General features: G+C 34.8%; 1 pseudogene; it reads left to right on the forward strand.

Moving 5' to 3' along the window:
* The first annotated feature begins 497 nt into the window (after positions 1-497).
* Positions 498-9,043, forward strand: LOC119192565 (annotated as a pseudogene).
* The last annotated feature ends 1,465 nt before the right edge of the window (positions 9,044-10,508 follow it).

Raw genomic sequence — 10,508 nt, forward strand, 5'->3', positions numbered from 1 at the left:
ACTTTGAGAGGAAATACCGATTTACACTGTATCGTTTTGTACCGTTTTTATTTATTAAATAACATACAATCTTGGTGGCGGAGTTGTAGTGCGTTGAAAACTGGTACCACTTTGCTGAGGTCTCGATTCCGATCCTCAGTAATGTTATATTGGATTTTGTGCTCATCATCTGCCCGAAGTCTGTAGTTACTCCTATAAGCGGCAATAGGTTTGCCTTTATTAAATGAGCCCTAACGAAACATTTTTGCCTACCCTAAAAAGAGCAAAAGTCGCGATCTTATGTCATATGGCTATGTAAATAACAAATAGCGTGAACGTGTGCTGTATTTACCGATATTACAATAAATATAACTTCGTAATTGACGGGTAACACTACGCAATGAATGGTGGAACGAATTCAAATGTCACATAGGATTCGTTTCACCAATGTTTGTTAATTCAGCTGTATTTATATAAACAACGCGGGGTTAATTTTTTTTTTGTGTTTTTTCTAATTATTTGCAATGCTGTGTTTTGTACTTAGTCAAACTACATCTTTCGTACTATGCAGTCATGGACCGCATTTGTTTCAAAGTAAATGGTGTGGAGAGATCAGGTAAGATAATTTAATTTTAAAAATACTAGGTGATGCTAGTAGCTATGTTTGGCCGTCTTACTCTAGACAGTGTACCTAAAGTTCCTAAGTATCATGTGTTGCACCTCATGTATCACCTAGAGTAATTAATAAACAAGTATGCTTTAGTGGGATGCGAGGTGAGCTCGGACCTGACGCTGGTGGACTACCTGCGGAACTGGCTGGAGCTGCGCGGCACCAAGTACATGTGTCGCGAGGGCGGCTGCGGCGCCTGCATCGTCGCCGCCTCCACGTGTCCTGGAGGACCCGTACAGGCTGTCAACTCGGTATACTTTTATTACATACATACATACATAACATCACGCATTTATCCCCGAAGGGATATGCAAAGAGGCGCAACTAGGGCACCCACTTTTCGCCAAGTATGTTCCGTCCCATGATGTGATAGGGGCGAGCCTATCGCCATATCGGGCACAAATTCCAGACTCCGGGCTGATACTGAGCAGAAAAACCCAAATATCACTTTGCCCGACCCGGGATTCGAACCCAGGACCTCAGAGCGCTATTGTACCGGACATGCAATACAACTACGCCACCGAGGCAGTCATACTTTTATTAAAGTTACTATAAAAATAATCAATTAGATTCAAAATGGGACAAGTCATACTTACCCAACAGTTTATAACTATATACTCCCGCTATAAGAAGCCTTTATTTTTTTCTATTTTTATACCCTTTAACTCCTTCATCAGGATTTGTTGACTTTTTCATTAATATGTAATTTCACCATTATTAGTGCATGGTATCGGTAACGTCATGTCAGGGCTGGGAGATCACGACAATAGAAGAAGTTGGCAATAGAAAGAAAGGGTATCACGTTTTGCAGAAGACTTTAGCTGATTGCAACGGGAGCCAGTGTGGGTACTGTAGCCCCGCATGGGTGATGGCTATGTACAGGTAACGTTATTCCTTTGGAATTTATTTATTATTATAAAGTTTCCTTCAACTACTAAGACTGTAGTTGACTGTTATAGTTGAACAATGCAGTATTAGTCAATCAAATACAACAAGAGTTTTAATCTAAATTTTTCATTACGGTCTAGCCTTATGCAAAGAAAGGAAATGACAATGTTGGAAATAGAACAGTCTTGCAGCAGCAACATTTGCCGATGTACAGGCTACAGACCTATAATAGAAGCGCTCAATAAATTTGCAATAGATGCTCCGAAAGATAAAAATTACTGATATTGAAGATTTGCACACTTGTAAGAAAACAGGAAACCAATGCTCTAAAATTTCTTGTAATGAAGAGGAATGGTGCATGGTATCAGCTGAGGATCTTAAAGAACCAAGCCTTATAAAGATTCACTTATGTGACGGTAAATGTTGGTACAGAGTGTGTCAAGTAAATGATATCTTCACTATTCTTCATGCAAAGGGATATGAGTCGTACATGTTGGTGTGCGGAAATACAGCTAAAGGTACTTTGTATTTTATAATATTACTAATTCCTACTTTATTTACTACGATAACATTGATGTTTAGCACCCCTAAGTCAAGGCTTTAGGCAACAATAACTGGTTATATCCAACCGGCTTTCTAAAAATATTTTGAGAAAACATATTCTGAATGTTGCTTATAATTCCAGGAGTTAGCCCAATATTCGAATATCCTCAAAATTTGATAGATATTAGTGGAGTTCATGAATTGAAGACTTATACATTAGATCAGAACCTGATTATTGGAGCAGGACTCACTTTATCGGAATTGAAAGAGAAATTTGAAATGACTGCTAAAGAAGACTATTTCGAGTATCTTAAATCGTTTTGCGATCATCTCAAACTAATAGCACATATTCCTGTTCGTAATGTGAGTATAAATAAAAAAAAATGATAATCATGAATCAACTGCCTAGCGCCTGATCCAATGCCATACGCTGATGCTGAACTAAGGCAGTATCTGGTTAGACTGTTTATTTTATCCATAACAACAGAAGTTAGAAATGCTAACTTGAGCATAGCAAAAATATATTAATTTGTTGAAATAGTCCTACTAGTTTGAGTTGCTATTCTTAATAATTTTGTTTCTATCGTTTTCAGTTAGGTTCAGTAGGAGGTAATCTGATGATCAAACATAGTCACAATGATTTTCCATCGGATTTATTCCTTTTGTTTGCAACTGTTGGAGCGCAGGTGACAATTTGTAAGTATTGTTGGGAATATCACTAATTTTATTGAAAATTTTATCAAGTCAATTGCAATCAAAGCTTTCAAAGTCGTAAGAGAACTAAATTCGAGCCACCACTAAATTTATTACTGTGTTTAAATTAACTATGTAAATTATTTTAGTGTCATCGAAAGAAAAGAAAACTCTGACGATGAAACAGTTTTTGAAAGAAGATATGAAGGGGAAAGTCATATTAAATGTAATGTTGCCACCTTTAAATAACGATTGCCATGTTGTCACTTATAAGGTAAGGGAAATGTATTTAACGCATTTTTTTTTTGTGATACAGCAAGTGAGTAAAACGAATGTTGCGGTTTTTCCACACCAAGAAAAATATTTGTAGATGACACAGAATAATTATAGTTATTTCAGAAGTTATTTTTCTGACACCAAAATCATGATAATTTCTGTTGCCACGACCCAAGATGATAATTTGATTATAGGGTTAAGATTCAGGACCATGTGTGTGATTTTTGTGTGTTATAATTGCTTTCATTTTTTTAGATAATGGCTCGTTCGCAAAGCTCGCATGCAATAGTGAATGCTGGATTCATGTACAAATTAGATGGAGAAAGTAAGGTAAAGAAGTGCAGGATTATCTACGGCGGACTTTCACCAGCTTTCATCGAAGCCTCGTCAACTAAAACATATCTGATTGGAAAAAAGCTGTTTATCAATGAGACATTGCAACGTGCCCTAAAAATCTTGGAAAACGAGATAGTGGTGACGGAAAACCAACTTAATCTATCTGTAAAGTACAGGAAACAGCTGGCTTTAGGCTTGTTTTACAAAGTAAGTATTTACTTAAACTTACATGGTCTATCCTAAAGTAAAATAGGTAGTCTTAAAATGTTTCCAAATAGGAACATAGATACATTTTCCATTGTTTTATGGAAATTATGTATATTATGACAAAAACGCTTCAAAAAGCGTCAAAGTCATCATAGTTTTAATTTTCTTTTTATTAGGTAACTTGTTTTCATTTATTAATACGCATGATGTGACTATGATTGCAATTTTGCCAGATAGTTTAGCAGCTTTTGATGATATTTGTGTTAAATACTAACTGGACAAACCTTATATCTAACTATACTTCTTTCTACAACTTCAAGGGACATAAGCCTGAAAACAAATTACAAAACTGAAACCTCTCATCCGTCTTCAATAAAACCAGCAGATATTTAATTCATCATAATATTATATTTGCTTTCAGAGTGTGCTTTCTTTATGCCCAATAAGCAAAATTGACCCTCGATACCGATCGGGTGCGACGAAGATTCACGAAACACGGCCTGTGTCACAAGCTCACCACGACTTCAATACAAATACTGAGTTGTGGCCTTTGAACCAGCCGATTCCTAAGGTCGAGGCATTGGTAAGTGAGAAGGCGGTAATGTTGCGCAAATTTAAATGATAGAGTTAAGTAACGTTGATGTTGCGTACTAGAATTTTTTAATATCGAAGCGGAGACATGAAAAGCAATGCACCTACTATTGAGTTTGAAAATATTATAAAATAAATACGTATTGTTCTAACCCGCAAACACGTGTGAAAAATAATGTTTCAGTCATTCTCAATTATGTTAACTGATGCTGGTAATTAAGCATGATTTAATAATATTTTTTTCTTCAATAAAAATAAGGTTAATTAATTTAATCTAGTGCCTTCAAAAATATATGTAATCATAATTTACAGGTCCAGTGTGCCGGCGAAGCGAAATATGTAGATGACATTCCGTGTATACCTGATGAAGTATATGCGGCGTTAGTTCTCAGCACCGTCGCTGTAGGTGATATTGTGGACATAGATGCAAAAGCTGCGTTGGTAAGTCAATCAAAATTAAACTTCAACCCACAAAACAACGCTTTTCAAACAATGTAAATTAATCTTTAGTAATCTCTAAAGCAAGAAAATGAAACCCTGTAAATAGGTTTATCGGTTGATAAGTATATTTTTTATACCACTCAATACAGCGGCGAAAAATTCATTTGTCCGATGGAAAGTTTTACGACTGCCCATAACCTATGGCAACGTTATGAAATCAGAAATGTCAGGAAGCACTGCAACTTTATCACCTTGCGACATTAGATATGAACTTACAAAATCAAACAAATGGCCGTGTACTTAAGACATATCATTATAAAGTCGTGTTATGTAATAAAATAGTGCACAAAATACTTCTTCTATGAAAAAACCGCATCGAATATTTTTCTTCCACAGGAAATACCAGGAGTAGTAGCGTTTTATTCCGCAAAAGACATCCCTGGACAGAACACCTTCACACCAACTGGTTTTATTCTATATGAGGCTGATGAGGAAATATTCTGCAGCGGAAGAGTCAAGTACTACAACCAACCAATTGGTATGATCGTAGCTGAAACCCGACCGATTGCAGAACGGGCTGCGAAACTAGTCCAGGCCACTTACAGAAATGTCAAAAAGCCAATCCTTGATATAAAAGATGCTAAAAAAGAACTCGAAAGAAACGCATTGTTTTTATCAGTTAAAGCTACAGATAAAGGATCCGACGTAAAAAAAATGATCAAAGGAAATAACACAATATATGGCCAGTACCATAATATGATGGAGACATTAGTATGCGTCACCAAACCAACTGAGGAGGGGCTGGCTTTACATGTGACATCACAATGGATCGATGGTGTTCAGATGGCAGTATCAAGAGCCTTAAACATAAATTGCAACAAGTAAGTTCAAATACATCTATTTAGTTTTCAAGCTATGAATTCCTTTTGAGAGAGATCTATTTAGAATTATCATTATATAGTACATCCATATAATTTAAAAACTAATACATTTTGGTCAAAAATAAACTACACAATATTGATCATGATATTTATTCATAAGGTTAGACATTAACGGGCGACGTCTTGGGGATCATTTGGATTCAAGATATCTCGAAGCATCCTTATTGCTGTTGCGAATAGTTTGGCCACACTAAAACTGAACAGACCATGCCGGTTAATACAATCGATGTCCACGAACATGAGGGCCTTAGGCAAGAGATTCCCAAGTTCAACAGAGTTTGAGGTAAGGATAATTTGTCTCGAAAATCTGTCTGCCAATTGAGCGGAAATCGTTAATGTTTATATATGTAAATAGTTTCAAGGTAACATCTTGGCCGTTCAATATAATCACGAGAACTGAATTTAAAATGTAAAATATGTGCCCTGTCCATTGTTTTTGTAAATATTTTATCATGTTATCACATATCAACGAATGCACATTACCCATTTATGGGAATACATTCTTCGCAAGTTGGGGTACACTGCGTTCTATACCCGTATACCTCTTCGCCATACTGGGCTCTAAACTCATTAGCAAACGTTTTCTCTCATCATTTCCTCCCTTATCCGAAGAACCTTTTTCCCTCCTATTCTCTCCTTTCTCCAACTTTCTCTTCCCATTTACTTTCTCAGATTGCTGCAGCTACTAAGACTCCTGTTTAATTTCAGCAGGGATACTGTAGCAGTCGGTAATAAAACAAAAATTTTGCACTATACATATAAGAATACTAAAATTCCTATGTTTCAGGTTGCAGTGAATAGTGCTGGAGAAATCCAATACATGGATTACTCTCTTTATGAGGACAATGGGCATATGTTCAACGAAAAACTTTCACTAGTTGTTATCGACTCATATAACAACTGCTATGACACCTCTAAATGGAACATCGAATGTTACGACACTCTCACTGATACTGCAAAAAATACGTGGTGTCGAGCCCCAGGTAATCATTCTTACTGCAAATTTTTTTTTTCTAGTAAAAAAAATATTGTTTTCCCACCACACCCGATGGTAAATGAAGTGGGGTCTGGATACTTCATCCACGTGCGTGAAAGTGTGAGCAATTTCTATAGGTAGTACTATATTATATAAATCGAAAGGTAAATGAAGTCTGCCAACCTGCATTAGGCTAGCGTGCTGGTCTAGTACCTAAGCGTTCTCAGTAGTATCAGAGGTTCGAGCTGAGCATGAAACAATATTAAAGTTACAGAGCTGTTATTATTATTACATAAATAGAAGATGTTAAAGGACAAACAGGATTTTTAATTGAGTAAAAATATAGTGTATACATACTTATATAAGCTAAACGCTTTTTATTGACAACATTGACATTTATTGTAAGTATGTACTTACAATAATGTTATATTAAAATAATTATTGTTTGGTACAGGTACATTAGAAAATATAGCCATGACGGAACATATCATGGAACAAATATCCTACGAGATGTCAAAAGATCCGTTAGAAGTTAGATTAGCAAACTTGGATACAATAAAATACGGCGACTTAAAAGAAATGGCTATTACTCTGACTACAACTGCTGACTACAGTCAACGAAAATTGGCCGTCAAAGAATTTAATTCTCAAAACAGATGGAAGAAACGTGGTCTAGGAATAACAATGATGAGGTGGCCTCCCTTTGGATATCCATATTTTGACGTTAACCTCTCAGTATTCAAAGAAGACGGGACTGTGACCATCATGCACGGTGGTACTGATGTGGGCCAGGGACTGAATACTAAAGCCGTACAAATCTGCGCTTACATTCTCAAAATACCTATTGAAAAAATACAAATAAAACCAACTAATACTAATTTTACACCAAATAGTTTCCTTACTGGTGCAAGCATTACCTCTCATAATATAGGCATTGGTGTGAGGAAATGCTGCGAAATACTGCTGGAGAGATTGAATCCAATCAAATCTATGTTGGATAATCCGACCTGGGAACAACTAATAAAATCTGCATTTGCTCAGCATATAGATTTACAAGTTCACGCATTCGTCAACATAGCTGATGTTGTTCAGTATAATATATTCGGCATGGCTATAGCAGAAACTGAAGTGGACGTGTTGATGGGAGAGATGGAGATTCGTAGAGTAGACATACTGCAGGACGTGGGGCAAAGCATTAATCCTGAAATTGATATTGGTCAAGTAAGTGTGTAAGATTATTTTTAGAAAATTACTCACTTACTTGAATTTTTATTCGTCATCAACTCTTGAACATATTATGCAGCGAATACTGCTGTCTTATCTTACTACTCGGCAGGTTTCCTCTTTATGTTTTTTCTTCCCTAATAATAGTTTACAGTTTTGTCGACTGAGAAGTTAGTATAGATGACTAATTAGTAAAATACTATTACCGCAACTTAGTATTCTGTGGCTGGCATTTTGCAGGTGGAAGGTGCTTTCATGATGGGCGTGGGATACTGGACTTGTGAGAATTTAGTTTACGATAAAAACACAGGAGAGTTGCTAACAGATCGCTCATGGCACTATCTGGTACCATTAGCAAGAGATATCCCGCAGGACTTCAGGGTGTCTTTCAGGAAGAATTCCTACAGTAGCAAACATATACTCGGTGCTAAAGGTAAAAAACTTAAGCTAGAGGTTTTTTTTTTCATAAACTCGTATGTCTGTCCCATCTTGACTGAAAATAAATTCATCTTCTCACTTAGACCATATTATTTAGTCTACAAATGTGTACACATTATTGTACACATTATAGCATTGTAATAAAATGCTCTAGAAATTGTATAAGTAGTATCATATTTACAGGCACTGGAGAGCCGCCTTTATGTTTGGCGGTAGCGGTACCTTTCTCTATCAGGGCAGCAATCGCAGCAGCGCGAGAAGACTCCGGGATACCTACCACCAATTGGTTCCAAATCGGTACGTCATTTTGCAATTTTGCACTAAATAACAAACACCAATAGTTATAAGTTTAGCTATTTGGTTGATATTAATTATTCAACAGTTAACTTTCTGTTAAAGCAAAATTTTATAACTATTTATGAAAGTGAAATATTGTCAATATTTTTCCGCAGCTTAGGTTGTGTATCTGAAACAACAATAATTAGTAGTCGACGTAGGAGTGAAAATTCAATATTACGAAGCAAAACACAATAATATTTTTTTTTCAGATGGGCCGTACACGGTTGAAAAAGTTTGTTTAGCTTCCAACAATAATATAAAGGATTTTAAGCTTTATTAAAATAAGCAAATTTGATATAATTGCACATTTTCACTTTTAAAACTCGAATGTTTTCAATAGTATGATCTGAGGACTATAAAAAGATATTGGCTTTTCTTTGTATAAAAATATATGTCTGGACCATTGTTATTATACATTTGATTCAACATACTTTCAAATTATACATATGGAATGACGTTGAATGTCTAATAAATACAAATTGATATTGTGACTTGTGTATACTCTGTATATTTTATTTAATTCTCTTTTTATATTACAAAGAATTATCTATTCTAATCCTTTTGCGTTCGATTTCGTATAGCTACGGAATCATCCTATTTTAATTTCCTTTAAACTTGGGAGATGCAAGATAGAACTCCTCAAACTAAATTGCATTTTGATGATTATTTTTGTGTTGGGTTTAATATAGCTTCAAGATACTAACCGTATTATAAATATCTTTGTTCCACTTTGAATTTTGAAGATGCGGAAGGGAATTCTTCATGTAAAATTGGATGAGAATTTTTCTTTTTGTATTGTGTTGAATTAAATTTAGTTCTATAACTAACAAAAAGCAATAATAAAAACTTTTTAATCAAGTAAAGATTTAAATTAAACTAATTTTCCGGATTCTATCGAGGTTTTTTTGTGTTTTATTTTTATTTATTTATTTATTTATTTAGGATTGCAAACTGAGTTTACAATGATAATTTACAAATATATCACACATGCATAACAAACAAAAAAATATTGCAACTCTGATTATATGCAACCACAACATGAGCCATATAGAAATTATACTAAAACAACAAAAAAAAAAGGAATAGTACTCTTACAACTATAAAAAACTATATTAATTAGAATATTGAAATCTGTAATATGAGATCTGTATAAGAGAAACAAATATAATAATCTATAAAATAAAACTAAAAGGTAAACATATAAAGGCAAATATATAAAAAGTAACAAAATTAAGGTCCAGTTTTATTTACAATTTTATTTTTGAAACATGACAAATTGTCACCAAAAATATCAATGCTAATGTTATTTACTGATTGGTTGTACAAACAAGACAGACGAGGAACAGGTGCCTGTTTTCCTGTATTTGTTCTGCAAAAACGCACATAAAATAAAGGACCAGGCCTCCTGGGAGGTCTGTATGGTACCTTAATCGAGAACTTATTTAGTAATGTAGGGGAGTCAATAATACCGTTCATGACTTTGTGGAGAAAGACTAAGTTCAAAAGATCTCTTCTCTCACTTAAGGACTGCAGTTTGAAGAAACATAATTTATCTTTGTAAGATCTCACATAATCAGGTGGCCTAAACCGGTACGACAAGTGGTAAAGTAGTTTCTTTTGTACCTTCTCGATTCTGTTAATGTGTACATTATACAGAGGAGACCAGACTGTGCTGCAATAATCTAGCTTACTCCTTACATAACTATTTTATAGCATTAATGTGGTAGAAGACTTTTTAAATTCTTTGCCATTCCTAAGAATGAAACCAAGTGATTTGTTGGCAGCATTAAGCATTTCATCTATGTGAGTGGTAAATCTTAATTTAGTATCTAGTGTTATGCCCAAATCACGGATATTAGTGGTCTCATTTATTGTTTCTCCTGATATAGTGTTATAAGTATTACGTTTTAATGTGAATTTAATATGAAAGCATTTTGCTGGATTTAATGTCATTTTATTGGATATA

The sequence above is a fragment of the Manduca sexta genome, unplaced genomic scaffold (genome assembly GCF_014839805.1).
Source record: "Manduca sexta isolate Smith_Timp_Sample1 unplaced genomic scaffold, JHU_Msex_v1.0 HiC_scaffold_2937, whole genome shotgun sequence".
Taxonomy (NCBI): Eukaryota; Metazoa; Arthropoda; class Insecta; order Lepidoptera; family Sphingidae; genus Manduca; species Manduca sexta.